General features: G+C 31.5%; 1 protein-coding gene across 4 annotated transcripts in view; it reads left to right on the top strand.

Moving 5' to 3' along the window:
- klu (zinc finger protein klumpfuss) overlaps positions 1 to 23824 on the top strand; it is a 319177-nt gene that overhangs the window by 174609 nt on the left and 120744 nt on the right. For all 4 annotated transcript variants that reach the window (XM_072532132.1, XM_072532131.1, XM_072532130.1 and 1 more), the window contains one exon: positions 12261 to 12293. The gene's annotated coding sequence lies outside the window, so the exon portion shown is untranslated. The remainder of the gene's footprint in view (positions 1 to 12260; positions 12294 to 23824) is intronic.

Raw genomic sequence — 23824 nt, forward strand, 5'->3', positions numbered from 1 at the left:
ATTTTTTTGATAAAAATTAAATTGTTACCTATGATACGTTCGGGTCAATATGACCCACGTGTTTAAACCGTTAAAAATTTCCTGTGTACGTATGTTTAGTTGGCAGTGTAGTGTTTTATATTTTCTAACAGTGTTTATCAGTCATGTAAGTTTATAAATAAAAACAAGTTTCTGCAAGCTAGAACTTGTAAAAAATTTGAAGTGTAGCTGGACGATGTCAGGTAGAAGGGCACGTCATGTAGAAGGAAGTGGGGGTGATAGACAAGTGGTAGGACACTGATGATATGTCAAGCGCATTCATGCCATTCATATACATTTCAGTCTATTTTTGCATGTTGATAATGTCGCATGCGAGCTCGCGAACGTGTCAGACAGTGATGAGTACATATCAGAAACAGAAAACCATACAAGTAGTGATGATTCTGTTATTCCATTCTATGTACCACATCCTGTAGAACCTTCTGTAACAGTTCCTTCGAAAGATGGTAATATTCAGTGGTCGCTTGATCCTCCTTATCAACGCGGTCGTTTTTCTACGGCCAATGTTATAAATAATGCTCTAGGAGTTACAAGGTACGCATGTGCACGAATTTTCGATATCAAAAATTCATTTGACGTGCTCTTTTCTGACATAGTTGCAAACCAAATTATTAATATGACAAACATGGAAGGCCAGCATGTTTTTGGAACTAACTGGAAAGACTTGGATAAAATTGGTTTTCAAGCATACATTGGTCTTTTATTGTTAGCTGGAGTTTTTAAGTCCCATGGTGAATCAACTAAAAGTTTGTGGAATGAAGAAACTGGTCGTAGTATATTTCGAGCAACAATGTCCCTTGAAGTGTTTACAAAAATTTCGCAAGTGATACGTTTTGATAACAAGACTACTAGACAGGATAGGAGACGATTAGATAAACTTGCTGCAATACGTGAAATTTGGGGAAAATGGGTGGAAAATCTACCAAAATTTTTTAACCCTGATGAAAATGTTACTATCGACGAGCAATTAGTAGCCTTTAGAGGTCGCTGTCCCTTCAAACAGTACATTCCAAGGAAGCCAGCGAAATATGGCATAAAAATTTGGGCTTTATGTGACACCAAAAGTTCTTATGCTCTAAAATTGCAGATCTATACAGGAAAAGAAGCAGGTGCCGCGCCAGAACGAAATCAGGGAATGCGTGTGGTGTGCGACTTGACTAATGATTTGAAAGGCCACAATATTACTTGCGATAACTTTTTTACATCGTACAATTTAGGCCAACTTCTTCTAAAAAGAAAAAATACAATGCTGGGGACTATAACAAAAAATAAACCAGAGCTTCCAGCACAAATTGCGAATAAAGAAGTTCATAGTTCGTATTTTTACTTCACGCAAGATACCACTGTTGTTAACTATATTCCTAAAAAGAATAAAAATGTTCTTACGAGTACTTTGCATCATGAAAAGGCTATTAGTGACAGAAATGACAAAAAGCCCCAAATTATTTTAGATTATAATGCCAGTAAGGGAGCAGTGAATACTCTAGATCAGCTTGTTGTTACATATACATGTAAGAGAAAGACAAATCGCTGGCCCATGATTGTTTTTTATAATATGCTGGACATTTCTGCCTACAACGTGTTCGTTTCATGGACATCAATAAATCCCCAATGGAACACCAATAAACTTACAAAACGGCGAATTTTTCTTGAGGAATTGGGAAAAACACTGGCGAAACCACTTATCCTTTCCAGGAAAAATTTACCAAGAACCAAAGACTCACAACAACTGGTAAAAAGGACACGAGCAGAAGTGAGTAGAGAAGATGGAAATTCTAGTTCGTGTGAACCGTCTATGAACAATCCAACACCACCTGCTAAACGATCACGCTGTAAATTTTGTTCTAAAAACGATAATAAGACTAATATTTTATGTTGTATATATATCATAAACATATTTGTAAAACCCATTCTTTTTATTACTGTCCCAGTTGTAAACTAAATTAAATTTTGTAGATATTTTTTTTTTTTTTTTATTTAGAAAAAAACATATAATCCACATCAACCACGAAGGGTTATTAGTGGAGTAACGTACACAAAAGTTCATTTTATTTACATTAAATATATGTATATAAACGTAAATCTTTTAAATAATTTATTACATGGACAGTGTTTATGGTTAAGGTGGTTTTGATGTCATCTGAGATTCCATATTTTCTTCTTGTTTCTTCGTGGTACTGGCAGTCAGTCAGAATATGCTTCACCGTCAATGGGAGAGAACAGTTTCTGCAGGTTGGAGAAGGTTCTTTGTTGATTAAGAATCTATGGGTCAGTGCAGTGTGTCCAATTCTTAGTCGGTTAATTATTACTTGATCCCTTCTATTGGATGGATTATTCAAGATGGTCTTCACAAGGGGATAAATCTCATATAGTTTGGTTCCTGAATCTTTCCAGTAGTCTTGCCATATGTTCATACAGTGGTCTTTAATTAGGCTTTTAAGATCGGAGTAGGGGTAATTTCTTGATTTGGTTGTGTATTGTGAGTTTATTCGACTTGTGTTTGCTAGGTTGTCCACTTTCTCATTTCCAGCTATTCCTACATGCGACGGTACCCAGATAAATGCTACTTCTTTTCGAGTTGATTGGATTACATTTATCTCATTTTTTATAGCCCGAAATATTGGATTTGTAGGGTATATTTGTTTTACACCTAATAGAGCATTTAATGAGTCAGTGATAATGACACATTTATTCTCACTACGCGTTTTGAAGAAAATTAAGGCTTCCAAAATGGCTGTGGTCTCGCCTGTGAGGATGCAGCAATTTGTAGGTATGGATATAGTATGAGTAGTGTATTTACAGTAGTATGCAGCAGCATGTCCGTCATGAGCTTTAGAGGCATCACTGAAAATTTGGAGATGATTAGGATAATGAGATATCACTTCGGAGTACAAGTGTTTAATGAAAATCGGATTTGTAGTTGATTTGGGGTATTTTGTGAGGGTTAAATCAATGGTAAGTGGTTGGATTATCCATGGAGGAAAATTTACACTGACTTGTAGAGATCGATTTAGCTTATCCATATCAAAGTTAGAAGATTTTATTCGTTCTATAAGGGGAGTACTATTTTTAGTTGGTTTTGTAGAACCAATATTCGGATGGCAAATTTGGGAGAATACTGGATGTTGTTTCTGTGCTGATATTTTCCCTATATAGTTTAGGGATAGTTGTTGGCGTCTAATATATAGAGGTGGTTCTCTCGCTAAAACTTGTAAGCTACTAATAGGACTAGTTCTGAAGGCACCCAGTGCTAGTCTCAAAGCTGTAGATTGTATGCTATTTAGTTTTTTTAAAGCAGTTTTGCTTGCAGCACCGTAAGATATGCAACCGTAATCTAATTTACTTCTAATAAGTGATTTGTAAAGGTTAATTAATGTTTTACAGTCGGCACCCCAAAATTTATTAGATAACATTTTAAGTATGTTTAACCGGTTTTGGCATGCTTGTTGTAATTTATTAATATGCACATTCCAATTTAATTTTTTATCGAAAGTTAGGCCTAAAAAACTTACTTCTGTTGACTGTTTTATAGGTAAATCATTTAATCTTAAATTAATTGTATGGTGAGTGTTATTTTTACTAAAAATTACGTATTGAGTTTTTTCTGCAGAAAAATTGAATCCGGTTTGTAATGCCCAATTTTGAAGTCGATTTAACATAAGTTGTAATATATTTGTTGCTGAAACTAGGTTATTAGATTTGGTGTAAATAACAATATCATCCGCGTAAATGCTAGCTTTAATAGGAGCTCTGATTACATTTATGATGCTATTAAAAGCCACTAAAAATAGGGTTGGACTTAAAATGGATCCTTGAGGGATTCCATTATCTAGCGTTTTTGGAGAACTTATGATTCCATTTATTCTAACTTGTATAGAACGATTACTTAAAAAATTTTTTATAAAAGCAAGCATGTTACCTTGAATTCCATAATTATTAAGTGTTGCTAATAAAGAGTGTTTCCATGTCCTATCAAAAGCCTGGGTTATGTCAAAAAATATTGCAATCAACTTCTGATTGTTTGCAAAGGCTTCATTGATTGAGGTTTGCAGTGAAATATGATTATCTAATGTAGACCGTCCCTTGCGAAAACCACTCTGAAATGGGGTAAGGAGATCTTTTGTTTCTAAATACCATGTTAGACGGAGATTTAGAATTTTTTCCAGTATTTTGCACATGCTGCATGTAAGAGAAATAGGACGGTACGATGAGGGTATATCTTTGGGTTTATTGGGTTTAATAATGGGAATAGTTATTGACTGAGACCAGAGTTTTGGAAATTTATGATTTAAAAAACAGGTATTGAATAAATCTAACAATATTATTTTTGCTCTGAAAGGTAGGTGTTTTATGAATATTGGTGGAATATCATCATGCCCTGGGGATGTGTTTTTGGAGTTTACAATAGAGTATTTTAGTTCTTGAAGAGTTATGGTAGCATTTAATGGATCACCAGATTCCTTATCAACGATTTCGAATGATTCTATATTTTGCTTATGTAATAAGAATTCCGGCGTTATATTTTGGTCGCTAGAATTTTCTTGGTAAACTTCGGCTAAGGTTTCACCAATAGCTTTTTTACAGGTGATGATCTCATTATTATATGTTAGTGCATTGATATGCCTAAAGGAGTTGGTACCTTTAAGTTTCCAAATTTTAGACCAAATAACCTGTGAAGGTGTTGATGAATTTATGGACGATACGTAGTCTTTCCAAGTATCTTTTTTGCTTTTTTTCATAAGATATCTTGATTCAGCTCTGAGTTTTTTAAAATTAAGTAAGTTTTCGTCTGTATTATGTTTTTTAAGTTTATTAAAGGCATGTTTACAAGATGAGAGTGCTTTTGCAATTTCACTATTCCACCAAGGTACGGGTTGCCTTTTACAGGGTTTTGTCTTTCCTATATTTTCTAAAGCTGCTTCTATAATAATATTATTTAAAGAGGTGATATCATAGTTTATATCATTGGTTAAATGGAAGTTTTCAAGTTTATTATTGATATAGGATTGATAGGATGCCCAATTTGCATTTTTTAATTTCCAGGACTGATATATTGGGAAATCAAGGGGATGAATGTGATCTGATGTTATAGAAATTGGAAAGTGGTCACTATTATATAATGAGTTCAAAGTGTTCCATGACAATGTAGTTGAGAGTGATTGACTGCATAAGGATATATCAATGGCGGAAAATGAACCGTTATAAGAATTAAATCTAGTTGGATTCCCTGTATTAAGTAACAATAAATCAGAACAATCAATTAGGTTTTTCAATAAGTTACCGTATTTATCAGTTTTGTGACTTCCCCATGCCGGGTGGTGGCAGTTCATATCTCCTAAAATTAATTTAGGATGTGGAATTTGGTCTATAAGATTATTTAATTCGTGCATATCTAGATTACTAGGGTGTGGTAAATAAATGTTACATATGTTAATCTTTTTATGATAGGTAATAGAGACTGCTACAGCTTCAAGATTAGTACTTAGCGCGATCGGTTTAGCTTCCAAATCAGTTCTGGTGAAAATAGCTACTCCACCACTAGCTTGTTGAGCTATTCGATTTTTATTAAAACATTGAAAATTTTTTAAATTTATGTTATTTTGTTTAAAGTGGGTTTCTTGAAGACAAAGAATTAAAGGGGAAAGCTCGCCGATTAGTAGTTTTAACTGTTCATAATGGGTATAAAACCCATTTATGTTCCATTGCACTATAAATGAATTAGTCATCCGTTAATTATTTTTCAACTAGTGACGATTCGTCAGTTTCGTCAGCTGAAGAAGGGTTAGGGTTTATTTTTTTCTTTAGTCGGGTGATATTATTTCTTAACCTAGAATTTTGGGTGTAACAATAAACAAAATTAAGGATTTGAATTAGTTCCTCTGGTTCATTGGAGTAATCTTTAGAAGTTAATTCAGGGTTATGAGAGTTTAAAACATTTTCCATAAAATCACATATTTCATTAAAGTTTAGTATAAATGGAGGTGATCTATTTTCGATTTTGTCTTTAATGGATTCTAGGGAGTGGATGACATCTTCGCGGGGGGTTTTGGAAGAAGTTTTGGGTTTCTTTTTTGGTTTATTTTGTTTAGGGGTATTAAAAACGGATGAGTCGGTTTTTGGGTTGTCATCGTTAATTTCAGGAGATGATATGCTATGTCTTTTTAGCTGTTTAGAATTGACTGCATTATTTAAGGTTATTGATGTTTCTGGTGTCGTAGTATTTTCAGTGTTATTTACAGCTGGTGCTGTTGTTTTGGAAGAAGAAGACGACGTGTTTGAATTATCTTTAGATATGTTTTGGATGATGTCGGTTTCCGTAGTATTTTCAGTGCTATTTACAGCCGGTGATGTTGTTTTGGAAGAAGAAGACGAAGTGTTTGGATTTTCTTTAGATATGTTTTGGATGAGGTCGGTTTCCATAGATTGAGATATTTTATCATTAGGTCCATTAGGATTAGATAATGACGATGTGATTAGAGTTGAATTTGAGAGGGGAGTTGAAAGGGTATCATTAGGTTGATGATGTTTAGATAATGTTGATGTGGTTTGAGTTGAATCTAAGAGGATAGTTGAATTAGTTTGGTTTGAAATGTTAGCGCATTCTGATTCTTGATGACCAATGGTTTTACATTTGGAGCAACTGAATCCGTCTATGAAGAGAAATACTCGGTAGGAAGTATTATCATGAGTTATGGTAAAAGAGTCAGGAATAGACATATTTTCCAGGGGTGTAATGAATGATTGCCTTCTAAAGCTCAGAACATGACTGTACTCACTTTCAGACATACCTACTCGAAGAAAAGTCATTTTAGATACAGTGTGAATACCAAGTTTTTGTAATTCTTCTTCAATTATTTCGTTCGGGATTGTAGGACATGCATTAGATATTAGAAGTCTCTGGGCTGGAGAAATTAATCTTCTTACATCGACTTGACATCCATTTATTTCGATATATTTATGAGAATGAAGAAGAGCATCAACAGTGTTTTTTGAAGAGAGATATATGCATATCCTATTGTTAGCAATTCTTGAGGCAAAAAGTACATTAATTGGACCCACCAGTGATCCAACAGCTACGACGTAATCATGGATTTTTGTGCCTTCAATGCTAGAAATGACTATTGCTTGTTGTTTTGTTGGATGTTTAAAATAATTTACGACATCTGAGTAATTGCGTTTAACGGACTTGTGTGTAGTATTATTGTTGTATGAAGTCATTTTAATTAATTTTCTTGATCAGAAGTTGAGCCGGTCCTGTGGCCGGTCCAAAAAACTGGTCAAGACCCAACTGGAATTTTTGTTATCTCTTTACGTAGGTATTATTTAAAGGTTATTTTGTTATTGTTACAAAAATAATACGAAAAGAAGTGCTACTCACTTGAGATAATATTGTCAGCACTAACTAATGCACTTAAATTTGTCGTAGAGGTATAAAATATTAAATTATGATTTGTTTTTACCATTTAAAATGACTATATTTCGGGACAGCTGATAACGTTGTAGATTTGATCGCTATCAGGGCCGAACTCCTTGTAGATATTTGTTATTAGGATTTTCTGGTTAATGAAAGAAAAAAAATACCTTTTGTTTTTGTTAATAAGGTTTAATTTACAATAACAACATCATTTTTGTTTAATTAACCATAATTTTTTGTTAGTAATGTTTTGTTTAGCACTATTAGCTTATTTTATTTCGATTAAGAAGCGTAAGCCATAGTTGGGTCATATTGACCCGAACAGTACATTTGTGTAGTTGAATCGAACGGGACAGCAGGGTTAATGAGGCATTTTCAAAATTGAAACCGTGCAAAACTGTTCCCGACTCTTGATACGTATTGGTAATTGTTGATGATACTGATGGTCGAGAACAACTTTCAGCAATCATTCCCGATGTTGGCGAATAATGAGGGTTTAAAATTTTTTGAGCATTATCGTTCTTATTTCTTATTGAATCCTCTATATATCCTTCGGAAACCGTGCTTGATTTCCAGCCCCCATGTCGTTTGAGGCATTCTAGATTTGCGCTTGCATCTTTTAAATTTAAATAACTAGCTACTTTTTGGGCTACTGCGCTGATCGAATGTATTCCCATGACGCTTCGGTAACACTTTCCATTTTGGTACTTGATAAAAAATCGGTTTTCTGTGAAATTTTCAGGCCGCAGTGATGCATACTTTTTATACAGTTTAATGTAGTTTTGACCAATTATCGTAAAAGATCTAATTTGTCGTGTTTTACTGTCTGGGATTTTGATAATTATTACATTTTCTTTATCCTCAATGTCTACAGTCTTTATTTTTACCATTTCGACAGGCGCCGGTAACCCCAATTAACAAAACAATCTGAAATATTTTTATAATTTAGTAGAGTATACTACATGCTTTGCAATATAATTTTTTTTTACCTTTAATCCTAAATACAACTTATCTGGCGCTTCAAATAAAAATTTATCTAACTCGTCTTTAGTGAAAACTTTAGACTTCTTTGCAGTATATCCTTCGCTTGTTTTTTTCAGAAAGGCACGTAACTTTACAAATTAAAGCTTAAGTATATCCACATTTTTTCTAATAACTAACTCGGATTTTATCATAGAGTATCGTGACCACATTGTAGAAGATTTCCATTTATTTTCATTTTCCATTATATTAAAATATGCCAGTAAAACGTCTTCGGTAACTTGCCGTACTCCTCTTGTATCGCACCACTCTTGGAAGTGCTTGTACGCTAACCGATACTTTATTCCGGACTTGGAGGGCCCCAAACGTGCTACTGCATCATTAGCCGCGGACTCAATTTGGTTTAGGTTTTCCATTTTCGCACTAAATTTGCGCTTGCGGTTGCAACAACAATAAGCTGCCTTTAATAATTGCAAACAACTGTCAAACAACTGTAACGAGGGAGACGCAAATCCCACCGACGACTTAATTATTTTAATTTCTAACATCTAGACGACTTTGATAGTTGTCACAGTTAATTTCGAGTAAAAATAGCGTATGAATTGTACTATTTATGGTTGAACATTGCTACGTTTGAAGAAAAAATAGTATACTTTATTCGGCAAAGAAGCTACTTTTCTTGACTTGCCCCAATATCGGGCGCGTCAAGAAAAGTCATGCTTCTCCGCCTCATAAAGTAATATACTATAATCTCATTATAGGTATACCAACTAAAATTTCTGAAATCAAATAAATCGATAACTTAATTTTGCATTCTATCTCCATAAACAATTAACATAACTTTTCATTGATATTTCTATTTTGTGGGAGTCTGTTAGTAACGAAGTAAGGCATCGTTAAAATTATGGATTCTTCACTCTATTAGGGAAACAAATAGATTGGATGATATTACGATTATCCATAAATTTACAAGCTGAATTAGTTGTTTCTTTATTAAAAACTGATTGTTGTACATTCCACAAATTTCGAAGTGGCTACCAAGTGAATGATGTACATTTTGAGGCACCATTACAATAAAACTTTTTTAAAAGAATTTTCTTGTTTTGTATTTTTTTTTACTTTTTATTTACGAAACCAAATAATGTACCATAATTACCCAAAACTATTTTGAAAGATTGGCAAGATATATTATTCGAAAAAAAAAATTGAGATATTTCTTACGCCCCTGCAGTAGTAAACATTCAAAAATCTTAAAATGTGGCAAACTTTAAACAAAAACCTTCGTTTTTGAAGTTTGTAAGGAAAAATTAGGTAGACCTCTATAAAAATGAGTCGAGCCAAAGTCATTCGTCTCGTAGTGCAGCATTTATTTCAAGAATCTCAAATATTTAAAACGCAATTGATACTTGAGACAATTAACAATTGACTCTACAATTGCATGCTTTTTCACACTCTCATCCTATTTTCTCAAACTAAAAGTTTTCGATGTTGATACGATCACTCTCCCGACACCCATTTGAATGAGGAACTAACTCGGTAGTAGCTAATTGTATTCCATCTTAAGCGGTCATAATGTTCCGCCTTTACCCACAATCGCTCCCTTGATTCTAATCGCTAATAAAGTGTTTTGTTTACTGCCGAGAATGCGATTTTTTCACAAAAGTATCGTCGACCATTCCAAGAATGTTTTAATAAATATTGAAAGAATCAGATCTCCAGGGAGGTATTCCTGGCTTGAATTTGTATGTTCGTTTTATAATAGACATTTATTTTGTTAAGTGGGCTTTGAATTTACCGACAGAATAATTGTTCATCGGTCGAAGAAGGAACAATACAGAAGGTGAATTGCAAATTACCGATTTTTTTCAAAAAATATTTTTATGTTATATTTTAAGGCAGTGGTATAAAATTGGTGCAGCAACAATTTACTATTTCTTATGCAACGAAAGACACTTCTTAATGTTATAATTTCATAATAATTTGTAAAACATTCCAAGAAGGTAAAGAGAAAAATAAGATTTAATTTGAAAGAAAAATTCGTAAAAAAATCAAAAGCCGGAAACACGTTAAAGAAGAAAAAAACTGAAAATTACAAGAAATGAAAAAGAAGAAACAAATGTTGCCGTTTTCATTTACAGAGAACCCATCCAGTGTCTGCCTTAACATCTGTCGCTTATTGCAAAAGACTAATGTTACTTTTTAATTTATGGATATATAATGAAGTCGAAAATATTTTATATAAAGAATAAAAGTACCTACATATATCTCGTAATGCTCAAGATATTTTAATCTGCTTAATCGAGTATATTTCGATTTTTTCCCGAAACAACAACAATCATAAATTTGTTTTTTGATAGTTGTGGAAGAAATAGAAATATAAAACTAGTTTTATGGCTAGTTAATGAAATTAAAATTCAAAATTTTTTGTTTGTTTTTGTTGGAAAAAAACATAATAAATAGGAAGAAAACAATTACAGGAGAAAAAGTAAAATGGTTAAAGATTCTCTCTGTTAGTCGAGAACAAAGGCAGATTTATGCCTCGTATATATATATATATATATATATATATATATATATATATATATATTTATTTATTTAAAATATATTCAATAGTGAATAGCACAGGTTTAATCTGTCAATAATTGGCAAATGAAAGTCGTTAACTACTTCATTGATTTATTTGAATACATTTCGTTTTAATTTTTAACAGCATCATCAGTTCACTACATATAGAAAAGATCTTAGAATATAAGTAAACAACGAACTAAACGAGAAAAAAGAAACAAAAAACACAAGAAAAACTGTAAAAGCACTATTGTTCATTTAATTTTGACCGATGGCTTCATTTGAATGTTGGTGTTTAAGGTCTTTCAGGTTTCAAGGGTCAAACCACACTAATCTTTTCGATTGATTTCTATCCGTTGTAGGATGTCATAATTTTACATGTGGCTTGTTTTCGTGCATGTGTTTATTTTAAATGCGGGGAGGTACGATTATCGAGAGAATTGGTAAACGAAACGAGACGCTGAACTAATCTGACTGAACAATGGCAAGTATGACCTTGCAGAAACGTTGCCAAAACAATGGTTTTTCAAAAAACCAAAACTACTTAACGCGGAGTCAAACCCGGAAAACAACTGAAACCATATATATATATATATATATATATATATATATATATATATATATATATATATATATATATATATTTATATATATAGATATATTATATAATTTAATTAACTTTACTCTTAATTTCTAATTTCTTTAAAATAGTCAACCTCTGGTTTTCATCTTATAAAGCAGCATTAGGAGATTTGTGGGTATATATTATATAAGACGGAAGATGTGTTAAATTTCCTTGGAATTTACATACCACAAGCAAATCTAATCTGTTATAAATTTAGTTTTGTGGCAAATTTACAATTAATTTGTTTAACGTTTAAAAATTAACATTTTGTAGATTAGCTTTATCTACCAAGTTCCTTCCAAAAAATTCAGGAAAAACCTGGTATTTAAAACCGCATACTTTAGCAATCGCTGTTATCTTCGTCTAGAATGATTTCCTGCTTTTAGGTGTAACTTTGCATAATATAGGTATTATGAACATTATTTTTATAAACAAGAGAGAAATCTTTTTAATATGATTTATTCAATATTATGATAAGTATAGTACGAATATTACTATGTTTTCTTGAGCAATTAACCTCTTAGTTGCTTTATTTTTCGTTCAAAAATGTCTGAAGTTCCAACGTTATAATTTTTTACTTAATTAGAAGTGCATAGGAGGTTCATAAAAAACTAAAATATTCTTATTTACTTTCAGATATCCATTCGCAAAACCGGTGAAACTAATCAGGTAAGCTGAATATCGTTATTCACGGCATTGAACAACTTAATTTACAAAATTATAAACCAGCCGGTAAAACAACTATTAGAATGAGAGAACAAATAATTGTGAGTTTTAAACGATTATTTTTGATCCGCTAAAACGGATATTTCGTATAATCAGGAGCTGGATTAATATTTTTCCGGGCTATTTTCATAACACGCAGTTAATTAAAAAAATATATCACCACTGAACATCCACTTAACAATATGGTTGTAATATTAACTTACGCAAATAAAACTTTGGAATGAATATGAATGAAAAATTTACTCACACCGAAGACGAACAGAATAGATAAATAGTATACAGCAAGAAGTTAGAGTGCAACAAATTTAAGTTTGGGAATATGACGTAGTGTTTAACGCTGGTGGGCAGACTGTTTCTACCAGTAGCGGGCGGAAACAGGTACATTTAAAATAATTTTTCACTAGTAAAATATTAGGAGTACTTTAATAAATAACAAATTCCTCAATGCTTACAATTTATTAACATTACCCGGAAGTAAGGGTTTTAATAATACAAAAAAATAAGTAGTTTATTTTAACCAATTAAGTAATATATTTATTTGTGTAAACAAAAAGTTAGTTAGTTAGTTATGATTCCTCGCATGATTCTAAGATCTCTATTCCTGAATTTGAATTACAATCTTCATCCTCAGAAAAGCTTTCTCCGAATAAACCAGTATTAACAACAAATTGCGTAAGTGGTATAGCATAGTGTCTAACAAATGTTCGTTTTCGATTTAAACGTTTTTATAATTTTGCGCGTGTTTACATATATTAATCCACTCCTCTAATAACACTTCTTCTGAAAATTTAGTTTTTGCTATATTTTCAACATCATTTATATTAAATGATAAATGTCCATGATGTTCAAGCTCAAAATATAATACATACGCAGCTGGAAAAAATGTCATAAAATTATCGTAAAAATTATTTTAGAGGAATTTTTCGGCGAATTAAAATAAAAATAATCATTGTATATTTTTGCTGAACGATCTTTAACTCGTTATTAGTTTAGTAGACAGTCGTTATGGCTTACATTACTGTTATTGTTATAACAATTGACTTTGTAATTATAAACATGCACCTGATTTAAAAATTCACACGCATATTAACGCACACAGCGTTAGGTACAAATCCAGTCTCTTCTCCAGCCTGAACAATAATCAGCCCTTTGCCCTTAGAAATTGGTTTCTTTAAAGTTTTTCCACTTTGATCTGCCCAGTGATATGCTGCAGTATGGCTGATGTGTACCTATATGTCTTTCATTGGTATAAATTATGGTTCTACCCTCAGATCAAAATTGAATAAGCTGCTTTAAATATTGTATTTGTTTTGAACTAATATCATAACTTTTCATTAGGACACTCTTATTTTCTTCGGATTTTCGCATCGTCTTTGGATTTTCGCCATCTGCAGTTTGTTCGAGATGATTTGAAGAGTATCTGTTCAAAAGTATGATGGTTTTATTTGTTCCTATCTTTTTAGGAGCCATATTGTTAAGTAACTATCATTAATAACTAAAATAAACACACTAGAGATACCCTAAATGACTAATAATACACTAATTACTACTACCAATATACTAAGCACTAAACTAAAAAAAAAATAATAAAATATCCAACACGATCAAATCAACATGTCAGACACTCTCTGCGATACGTACTTCTCAAACTACGACACTGGCAAGCAGTACACTGGTCGTTTCCATGGTAACACTAGTAAACACGATTCACTGCGCATCGTCGAAGTATGAGTCATATTCCCAAACTTAAGTTTGTTGCAGTATACAAATACAACAAGATAACCTCAAATTAAGACATATAGTAAGTAATACCCCTATTTTCAGAAACTATAAACTATTCTACTCAATTTGGAAATATATTTTATCACATTTTTTTATGGCAGAAAATCACAACGGTCTCTAAACAGGCTATTTAAGACAGATAAATTATAATTATTGATACTTTATTGTCTCAGTTTTGTACAAAAATTTTTAAAAATATTATTAACACGCCGACAAACTTCCAAAAAGAACGTAAAATACAAATTAACAAGCCGTAATGTTTTAAGCCAGAATTTTATGTCTTGTAATAATAAGGTATAAAATATGCATGTTATATTAGTATGGAACACTGTCTTATGGAACTCTAGACTTAATTGGAAATTTTATCAAAAATTCAATATTTTTTACTTTTGACCTCAACTGTCTGTCAAGAAGACATAATTTAAGTAGTGTATAGAAAGATTTTGATAATTTTTTAATTTTTTATGACAGTTCAACATGTCAATAGCCTGGCTAACAATAATTTTTGTGGTTTTAATATGCCTTTATCAGTAGTTTAGTCGTTGAATTGCATTAAATAAGTACCTACAAATAACTACTCATTTCTAAGACATTTGTAAGATATTTTACAGAATATTTGATATTATTACTATCACATAATTATTTATAAAAGTTCGGATAGAAACAAAATCGTACAGAAACAAAATTTTAAAATTTTAAAAATACCATAATTGTATGTACACCACTAGCAAGTGCTGATATGTACACCCATAGCTACATAAATTCAATGAATAAAAAAATAAGAAATATTTTTGTAATGCATTTTTGCCTTAATAAAAATTATTTTTTCTTTCTGTTTTTGACTTGTTACGATAATAGGTATAGCTATTTGTCTTCTGCAAGTCAATCGTAGAATTCTTGTAACTTAATTACTTTCTGGATTGGGTTCATGAAAAAAACGATCTGTGATAAATATTTTAAATAACCTTTAAAATATTTGCTAAATTGCTCTAAAATATTTTTGTTGTTTGCACGTGGTTGCAAAGTTGTAGGACGATTTTTAGAATAGCTATTATAGAAAATTTAGAATTCCGATTTTTTACAGTTTTGTTAGCAACAAATATTAATATTAACATTCTAAAGCTATGTACATAAGCTATGAAAGCATTACCAGCAATTCTGTATTAAATGCTTTACTTTTTACTGGTAATTAAAAAATTTTAAGATGTGCATTTTTGGACTTAATAATTAAAAACATTCATCTAATTTACGGCGAACAATGTAAATTATGTAGATACTTATTTTCATAAACTATAAGCGAATTGCGTTTGAAACTAAAATTGCTAAACAAAAATCCAACTAGAAGAAGAAAGCGAGTTAAGATATTCTAAATCACAAAAAAATGTGTTGGATATTTATTAAGATAACTTCTTCTATTTCTTCCTTCTTTTATATAGGCTTTAAAGCCTGTTTCTTCTTCAATATTAGCCTCCTAAATTGTTTAAATTATCGCACCAACTTTTTCTTTGTCTGCCAATATTTCTTCGTCCATTTGGTGACTTATTTCGTGCTATTAGTACTATCCTATCCTCTGCCATTCTACTAATATGTTCGTTCCACTCCTGTTTCCGTTTTGTCACCAATCCATTTATGTCTTCTATATTGCATGCTGTTCTTATGTTTTCGCATCTCTCCCGAACCTCTCCCTATCTTCTCCCTCTCTCCTTATCCTCTCCTTATAACAGATATTTTTCCTGATATTCGTCAAAGTATTTTCATCTCTGTTGTTTCTAGTAGTCGTCTCGTTTTAGGTGTGTAAGGTCTTGTCTCCGCCGTGTTTATAGCTTCTCATTTTTATGTCTTGTCTTGGGTGTTTGTTCTTCCAGATTGTGTTATTAAGAGATCCCTCCGCTTTACTTGCTTTTAAGCTTTGTTGTTGTCGTACTTCTTCTTCAACATCTCCATAACTAGTTATGTCTATTCCTAGATATGTAAACCTTGCTTCCTGCTTTATTATTGTTCCATCAATTTCGATTTTACATCGTAGTGGCTATTTAGATGCTATCATCATAGATGATAGGTTTTTTCTGCTGACATTATCATATTGTATTTCTTGGCTGTTGTCTTAAAGATGTGTGTTAATCTTTGGAGCTCGTCTTCTGTCTCGGCAAATACGACGTCTATGCCGGATCTTTTGGATCTGAATCCTTGTTGTTCATCTAATAAAGTTGTTATTTTATTGATTTTGTTAGATAGGACCTTTCTGGTAAAATTAAGTGCAATGATCAGTCGATTTATACCTCTTTAATTGTTGGGGTCTTCTTTATCTCCTTTCTTGAACATTGATATTATGCTGTTTTTCCATGCGTCTGGTATCTATCAGTGCAATATTAGTTTTTCTATGGTTTTTTCTAAGTTTTGTCATCTCTAGGGTTATATTTTCTTCTATGTTTTTTAGAAGATCGTTGGTTATTCTGTCTGGTCCTGGTGACTTTTGATTTTTGAGTGAATTTATGACTATCTCTACTTCCTGAAAACTGATTTCTATTTCGTGTCTCAATTCAGGTACGTTATTGTGTTGATTATTATTTTTCTTTCCTTTAAATAGTTCCGTCAGGTATCTTTTCCATTCGTTTGCTGGTATGTTATTGTATTCCTTTAATTCTGTCATTTCTTTCCGTTGATTTCTTATGAATCTCCATATTTGGTTTGTGTACGAAAGAAGTCGCTTTTCATTCTTTTGTAAAATATTCCCAGTGTTCATTTTTTGTTCTTCTTACCAACTGCTTTGTTTCTTTTCTTACTTCGTGTAGGCCTCTCGTTTCTCTTTACGTTTCTCTTTTATTTCTTTTCTGAACCATGGTGTATTGTTGTTGTTTCTTTTGTTCAGTATGACTTTGCGTTTTCTTAGAGTTTCTGTTGCTGCTTTTTCAATGTTGTTTTTAATTTTCTCCCAGCTCGCATTTATATCTTTAATGTCTATTTATTTTAGCTGTATCTTCTGTACTAGTCTCCTTTGGTACATTTCTCTTGTAGAGTCGTTCCACAGTGATTCTACATTGAATTTTTCCTCGGTTATTTCCTGTAGAAAATATTTTGATTTTATTTTCATTCTTATTTTTGCTAGTACTAGTTTGTTTTCACTCGCTGTGTCTGCTGAGTTTAAGCTTCAGATATCTAAAATCTGCTTTGGGTGGATTTTTCTATTAGTGAGTATAAAGTCAATCATATATTTGTGCCTCTGGAGTTTTCAAATGTATATTTATACTGGAGCTTGTGGTCGAAAAATGTATTATTGATTCTCAGTTCGTTATAAGCACATATATTAGCCATGAGTTTTCCATTTGCGTTGAGATAGTTTTCATTAAATATTTGTTTTACTCCTGGAACTATTTCATTTCCGATTCGTGCATTAAAGTCGCCCATAAGAATTAAGGGTTCTTCATAAGGTATTTCATTCTCATCCATATTAAGATAACCTTGTTTATAAGGTTATCTTAATATGGATGAGATACGAAATAAAAAGCTTGTTTATTAATTGTTGGAAAGCTTGATGTATATATCAATATTTCTACATACTTTTTAACTCTTATTAATTAAGCAGTTCTTGTGTTTCATTACTTACGTATATTATAACTTGTAATGTACCGCATTATAACTACTATTAATATGTATGTAGATGCTTGACGTCTAGTTACACTATTTACGTTTAGTTCTAGTATCTATTTTTTATTGAAAGGAACTCCTGTTGAAAACAACGACATTTTTATTATTAAGATTAAAAATAAATCGATATGTTTTACAGAAAATTAACACGAGTTCTACATTTTATTTAAAAGGCTGTTGATAAACCACAAAAAAAAAAACAAATAAACGAGGTTTTTCAATTTCCACTTTCGACGCGTTGCAGAGATGTCACCTACGGTTATTCATGTGTATATTGTAAAGTAAATGCGGGCTTAAAATACAACGCTACAAAAAGAAAACTTTTAGCGCCGCGTACAAAAGAATTCCATAGTTATTTCTAAATTTAAAACGTGACAAATCCCTATTTATTTTCAAAATAGATTGTAGAACAGTAATAAGATATAATTAAAAAATATGTTCGAAGGTGCCATATTTTTGCAGTCTTTAGACAAATAAAATTTTTACAAATAGGTACAAATAAAAGTATTAGACTACAAGCCCATAGGAGATTTTTAATAAATCGTTTGACTCAGCATGAATCCCATATAAAACAATACTAAAATATGCAATAACAACTTTAGAAACTATGCCGTAAATTCTAATCGGTACAGGTGAGTCACAGTTAAGACAAACTTACACTCAAGAAGGGGGACTTTTTGGCCAAACATATTTGTACGGCATTTATAACTAAGGTAGCTAATACAAAAATATAATCAACCCTTAATTAAACTTTCTATAGTATTTATTACACATTGTAATAACAACAAAATTTTTGATCTAAACAAAACAAGACGAAACTGATTTTTTAAAGCCGAACCTAATTGTTTTATAATTTGAATAAATCAATTAATTGGGTGTAAGTACTGTAAGGTTTGACCAAAATATGAGACACATAGAACTTACCGTTCAGTCAAAAACTCACCCTATATATCACTAAATAAAAAATCAGATACTTTTTAATGGTTATTTGATATTCCCCATAGGGGCTTTCATACGAGATACGAGTATGTACAGTTACTCATGACTCACCCTGTATACTAGCGCAGTTTTAATGAGATATTTGTAGCCGTTTAATATATGCTGATAATGATATATTGGTGCGAAAGACAGTAAAGCAATCGTAGCCGAAGAATAGAATACTTGATATAGGCTAAAAGACAAACACAGAAGGCCTGGGACAAAATCAATAATATTATATAAATGTATACGAGAGCATAGATAATTAGACTTCATTTATAATTAATTTTAATATACATGAAAGGATAATTTTTGTAGCAGAAGATCTTTATGCAGAACTATTTAAAGCAAAAAATTGTAAATATTGATACCTTTTTGTCTCAATTTTGTACACGAATTTATAAAAATAATATGACCACCTCAACAAACTTTCAATGCAGTATAATATGAAATGCAAATGATCAAACCTTAAGACTTTGAGCCTTTGGAGAACAGGAGTTTCCTTTACCATAGAAAATAGCAAAATGTCAATAAGCCCATACACTTAGTACATACCAAAACAAGCACGTCGTTTTTCTTATATTATTTATTCATCACCATGATCATCATAATCATTATCATTATCATCATCGTCATCATCCCAGCGTTCGTCATTTGCCTAAGATATTTTAATTGGCTCTCAGATGAAATTGTGAATATTTTGCCAATTTGTAGTTGACGAACAAACAGCTCTAGGTTTGAATACGGTATTACTTTTCTCGAAATATATCCCTTCATTTGAGCCCAGATTAATTAAATCAAGTTAAGTTTGCAATAATAAGGTGGTAATCGGAACACGTAACTTAGTGTTGTTTTTCTTCTTCATGTACAGCATCTTACATAACTGTTAAACTCTTTTTTAAGTACTTCTTTTTCTACCTTGACTTATTTGTCCAATCTAAAAGTTCTTTCTTTTTCCAGTAAAAATAAGTTATGGTTCATTCTATTTTAAATGGTTACTGAAATTGTCCATAACCTCGGCAAAATTGATCGGTAGGAATATTATCTTTCGGCCGATATAATCTTCAAAACATTAGAAGTAATTTCTCCACGATAGTCCTTTGTACTTTGAAAAAAAAAAAAAAACAAACCTTGATCAAAAAATCTTTAACTTGTTCATTATGATAATCTAACGACGACGTTTACCAACTGACAATTTTAATCCAGATGACAAACCTTCAGTAAATATCTGACGAGCTTTTGTAACCTGTTCCTCAATAATCTATAAAAAAAATATGAGTTCTTCCTCGTCTTCGTTTTCGAATTCTTTTTAAATATCACTTTTTCCAACAAGTGTGTCATGTACACTTAACACTATAATCTTAAATTGTAGTGTTAAATACCATTTTAACTCCAAGAACTAGACCTTTGTGCCATTTTTATTACACTAGTTTACTTAATATTACTTTTTCTTGCTTTTAGTACAAAACTAAAAATTCTGTACGTTACGTTTAAAGAACTAAGAAATATAAATCTTAACTGAAATATGTGACAATGAGAAATTTTTTGTCGATTGGAAATTTTAATCCTTTTTAAGAAACTTCCCAACTAATATATATATATATATATATATATATATATATATATATATATATATATATATATATATATATATATATATACCCGCACCGACTAAATAGGTACCCACATTATTAGTTTGTTAAAATCACTGGAAAAAGTGTGAGATAAAACAGTTTCAAATAAGTTTGAAATTCTTCATCAGTGTTTTATGACATTACGTTGGGGATTATCAGTTATGCCATAAAACCTGTGCTATCAAATATTTTTTTTATAAACACCCACTATAGTTTTGGCTGCTAACTTAATAGTTAATATCTTTTTTCTTTTCCTTCTTAATAAATTTTTGTTAATTTCCTTAATTAATTTTTTAAACCATGATCATTATCACCAATTATAATTTTTAACTGCAACAGAAAATTTACACCACATTGTGAATATTTGTAGATATCCATGTGACTTTATCAGAAACAATATATATTTACCAAACTATAACGAAATCATCATTTTCGTTCACCTTTGTGTATAACCTGCTTCTAAAATTCACCTTCATCTCCCAGGAATGCATTGTGGCGGGGGCGCCTCTAATGAGGAATGTCCACTTTGGGGCCTCAGACTTCTCGTTTATTGTTATAACATTTTTTTCCGCTGTGTGGGAGAGACACACACAAAGTATACCGAAGTGTCCGACCACTGAGTTATGCATCGGCGGAACAATAAATTAGTATTCTAGCCGGCGTTTACAAGACGATGGTAGTGTGGAAGGCTTCTTTCTCTTCTCTTAGGAGCCGACGGTCAAAGTTTTGTTAGCACTCTTCGCCTACAAGGTGGCCTACAATTTACATTTTATATATTGTACAAAGAAAGATTTTTTCTAATATTTTATTAAGATGGAGTGTTTATTTAAAGTACTAAATAAACTCTCCACTTTAATCGAAAACCATTGTTAAGTATATTTCAAATAATATCCTGGCAATTTAGTAGATAATTGTAAATTGTATCTGAAAATTCTTCTTTTTTAGCTACTTTGTCATATTTATTTAAATCTTAGATACTACAGCTACAGTGAATCATGGACAAGAACTAGCACCATAACACTCTAGTGGGTTTTTCAGCAATATATTTCCTTTCCACACTCTGATCTCGATTCTTTTTCAACAAAGAAATTAATTTAATTAAAATTAAAAGTTAATAATCAAACGGTTATGTTTTAATTTGTGACGAACTTCCAGAAGTATTTGGAAATGTCACAATATCATTACAGAACAATGTTCATTATCACTATCATTTAAATTTTAGCAATTCTTAATGTTTATTGCCATGTTCCCTGTTTTCTTTTCTTGTCTGCAATTTGTTTTTATATGTGTAGTTAACACATTGTGCTGTTAGGAAATAATTTACTTCCTGCCATTCACGTGCACGTTTTTTCGTTTTCTAACTTTATCCTAATGGCGGTATACTGCAGGTATATTTAATCATTTTATCATTGTATTATTAATTTCTTTATACCTATTCACACTTATGCTTATTTTTGATGTAATTATAAATTTATATTTATAAACTGTTTTCATTGCAGGTATTGTAATAGTAAATATGTTTAGTGTGTGATCGAAATATTATACAAGTCATAGAGTCATTGAGTATGAGTTTTAAGTCTAATCCCTGCGAACTATATATTATTTGAACTGCAAAACATTTTTAGGATATTTCAGTGACGTAATCATTAAAAACGGCACCAGCTTGTAGGATAATTTTAAATAGGATCATTTGGCAAGTAATGAACAATATATATATATATATATATATATATATATATATATATATATATATATATATATATATATATATATATATATATATATATATCTCTTTGGTGGTAATTCTAAGTGGTATCGGAAACTTCAGCCCTAGCCCAACATCATATTCAGACAGGCCACAAAATAGATGGCAACCGCTCATATTCAACGACCACAGTGCGAAAAAAATGCACTTAACTAGACACAAAAAAAGTATTTTTTCAATCGGAGGCAATTTACGATATTCCTCAGGTAGCTGTAGCTTCTTCGGTGGTTATTCTTGATATTTATTGCCATAGAAACCATTAGGGTCATCTAAATCTAATGCCTCAAATTGGTCGGATTGCTTCTGTAGTGAGTTTTTCTAAGTTAACATGCTTCTTTCTAACTTAACTGCACCGTACTGATGACTATTAAATAGTCAGAAATACGTATTAACAGTTGCCTTCCATCGATATACCTCTTTTGTTTTACGTTTTTCTGTTTTGCGATCATGCCATTAAATTTTACCTTTATTATTCACTCGCATTAAATTTTCTATCTATTTTAAACGTTTTAACGTTTGCCATTACTTTCCTTAGCTAGCTGTAGCTTACCTTCGTGGTTATGTTATTTGTTGCGCTGGAAACCATCAACTCTATTGCCACAAATTGGTCGCATTGCTCCTGTAGTGATCATTTCCCAACTTAACATGTTTTTTTCTAACTTGGCTGCACCGTACTGATGACGACCAAATACGTATTTACAGTTGCCTTCCATCGATATATCTATTTTATTATTTGTTTTCCTGTTTTATGAGGCATGCCAACGGCTAACGTTTGAACGGCGAAATTTGTTTCCCACAAAAAAGGAAATAAAACATGAGAGATATTGGTCAAAACACTTTATAATAAATATATAGCTATAAGTATTTTTTTTTAAATATATACTTTTTTCAAAAAATGCCGTTCTGTTTTGGTAACCCTAGCCGGCATTTGTATACAAAACAATATTGGCAGGGAAATTATAACTGTGGGCTGTGAAACGTTATATTACACTCTAGGCATAATCCTACATCACATTCGATACACGTAGTGCAAATACTTTAACTACAACCTTCTTCGGCACATTAACGCCTCTTATTGCTGAGAATGTTTGACAAACAATGGTCTGTTCTGTCATATCTTTCATCTATAGTCTAGTTATCTGAAATCCTATTGAAATATAAACTTGATTTAGCAGCCGCATGCCATCCAGCACCTTTTAAAGCCATGTCATATTTTATCAGATAGGCATGAGCAATCTCTCGTCTTATTCATAGTTGGATAAGCTGTGTTTGATGTTTACACTTCTTGGATATACATTAAGCATTGACTATAGCAGCATCTAGTAGCCAAGTAAAAATTGCCACCACCAAAAAAAAAACCACCACTTTTTTCTACAAAATTAAAATCCAATATCTGGATATCTGCTGGTCCATGAAGTCAGTGCCTTCCATAAACTGATTATATTCAGAAATGAGATGAGGTTGAGACACATACAATATTTTTTTTGTCTCCCTAGACCAGCTAGTATTACCATACGGTAACACCAATATTTTTGAGGTTATATTACAAAACTTAAACTACTTTCATAACAAAATACGTATAATCTATAAATACTATTTTGTAAGTATTCTTAATAACAATTCAAAAACTTTTAAATAACAATTTTAATCATAATAACTCACTTTAGACA

This window comes from Diabrotica undecimpunctata, chromosome 5 (genome assembly GCF_040954645.1).
Source record: "Diabrotica undecimpunctata isolate CICGRU chromosome 5, icDiaUnde3, whole genome shotgun sequence".
Lineage (NCBI taxonomy): Eukaryota > Metazoa > Arthropoda > Insecta > Coleoptera > Chrysomelidae > Diabrotica > Diabrotica undecimpunctata.